Source organism: Pseudorca crassidens, chromosome 9, assembly GCF_039906515.1.
Source record: "Pseudorca crassidens isolate mPseCra1 chromosome 9, mPseCra1.hap1, whole genome shotgun sequence".
NCBI classification, from domain to species: domain Eukaryota; kingdom Metazoa; phylum Chordata; class Mammalia; order Artiodactyla; family Delphinidae; genus Pseudorca; species Pseudorca crassidens.
In genome coordinates this window covers 17038300-17040437 of record NC_090304.1, presented here as the reverse complement: position 1 = coordinate 17040437, position 2138 = coordinate 17038300, and the positions used below count along the sequence as shown (strand labels likewise).

Genomic DNA, 2138 nt, shown 5'->3' with positions numbered 1-2138 from the left:
TTGGTAGATTTTTGTTTTGTTTCCTATAAATCAAAACTTTGCTGATTTTATTCCTCCTTCTTACAGTGGTCCTGATCTAGAAAGCACAGACTAAAAGAAACCCTAAAGTCAGTCTGAATTACCACCTAAAGAAATACATGAGGATAGATTCAAAACCACCAGCTTCTGCCCTGAAAAACCCACAGGTACCTTGCCTTCCAAGGAGTCCTGGACTCCAGCTGTCCCACTGGACTTGACCTCTTCAGCCCAGAATTTGGAATTTGTCTGGCTCACAGTAGCCAACTGGGCTGCACATCCTCATGGCTAAAGGTCAACGGATGACTCATTTTATGCATAAGCAATTGGCTTGCCTATCTATAACTTAAAAGAAAAGTCTACTATACACGATGTTCAATCCAGAAAAGTCCTACGATTGGGTGTTGTTCCAAGCCTTTTAAGCTGAAGTCCAGATGGCCAGGGGATGACCCTCTATATTAAATACATATTTGTCAAGGTTGAGGAAGTCCATGTCATCTGAAAAGAGAAGATATATGTACCTAGAGTTTATCATAGAGAGAAACTTTTCATCTTGTCTCTTGGGATTTGATTCTGACCATTATTGATTGAAGAATAGACACCTGGGGACTTCCGTGGTGGCGGAGTGGTTAAGAATCCACCTGCCAGGGCAGGGGACACAGGTTCGAGCCCTGGTCCGGGAAGATCCCACATGCCGCAGAGCAACTAAGCCCGTGAGCCACAACTACTGAGCCTGCGCTCTAGAGCCCGCAAGCCACAACTACTGAGCCCGCGAGGCACAACTACTGAAGCCCGCGCGCCCAGAGCCCGTGCTCCGCAACAAGAGAAGCCACCACAATGAGAAGCCCGCGCAGCACAACAAAAAGTAGCCCCCGCTCGCAGCAACTGGAGAAAGCCCGCGCGCAGAGACGAAGACCCAACGCAGCCACAAAAAAAATAGACACCTGACTGGATGTTGGTATATCTGTTGAAATACTGCAGAATCTCCCACCCCTGATCCTGGTATTCCTTGTCCCCACTGAACAGTACAGACAGAACAGACTCTCCACTGTCTCTAGTCAAAGCAGATTGAAATTGTCTTCAGGCCAGATCCCCATATCCTTATGGCTAACTTTGGGGTTAACGCTGAAGTACAAAATTTCTGGACTCACCCCACTCCTAAACTGATGATACATCTAGTAACAGGTCACCATAAAGGCTTCAGCTAGCTCCATGTGGTCAGCGGTCAGACCACAGCTTACACCCAGAGCCAGGGTTCCCAAGCAAAAAAAACATTCAATGCATCTTGACTCAGAACTTGCCATCCACAACTTTCCCACAAAACTCAGCTTGCTGGGCTCAGAGTGCTGAAGCAGGTGCTCTTTTATTCCTCTACGGCTTCAACATCGTCTTGTAGCAACTTAATTTCTTTCTTTCTTCCTTGGATCCAGTGCTTCAGCAGAGCTCTGGTTCCAAGAGTGAAGATCCACTGAAGGGAAGAAGCCACTGTTGGTATAAATGAACATGGGCACTAACCCATCATTCTTCCCAGGCAGGGAATGTATACACTTTGTCACTTTCATCACTACCTCCTGAAATTTCTCATCTCCGGTGAGACGAGAGAGTTCTCGGAACTCAAACTGAACGTTTGTCACTTCTGACACTATACTGACATCTATGGAGGCCTCACTAGCGGCAGTGTTTCTGTTCATGGAAAGTTGTTTACACCCGGTCAGAAAGGCTACGAGGAAAATAATTAGATACCACAGGGGTAATTCCCCTTTCCCCACACAAGGGCGTCCTTTACCTGCTGCGGCTCTCCCCCCCGGCTGTGCCGCTGCCTCCGAGCAGATGACGTTTAGCTTCCGCTTCCCGTTTCCTGCCAAGGCCCTAGAAACACCGCCCCCAGCCCGCCCCGCGGAGCACTGCGCCTGCCACGCGGCTCAGTTTGACGAATTTTTACCCTGCGGGGTAGTTTAGTTACTTCCCCTAGGGGCATTGGGCAGGCTCTAGTCCTGTGGTTTATAGCGCTGGATGATACCTTCTGTTCGGAGAATGTCTTTACAGTGGGCTAATGAAAAAGAGGACCTTGCAGACAGCCAGTGACCGTCCTCTCTGTAGTGATGTGTTAACTAAGCCTCGAA

General features: G+C 48.5%; 1 pseudogene; it reads right to left on the bottom strand.

Moving 5' to 3' along the window:
- Window positions 1-433: 433 nt before the first annotated feature.
- LOC137231107 (endoplasmic reticulum mannosyl-oligosaccharide 1,2-alpha-mannosidase-like) lies at window positions 434-1706 on the bottom strand (annotated as a pseudogene).
- Between the last annotated feature and the right edge of the window lie 432 nt (window positions 1707-2138).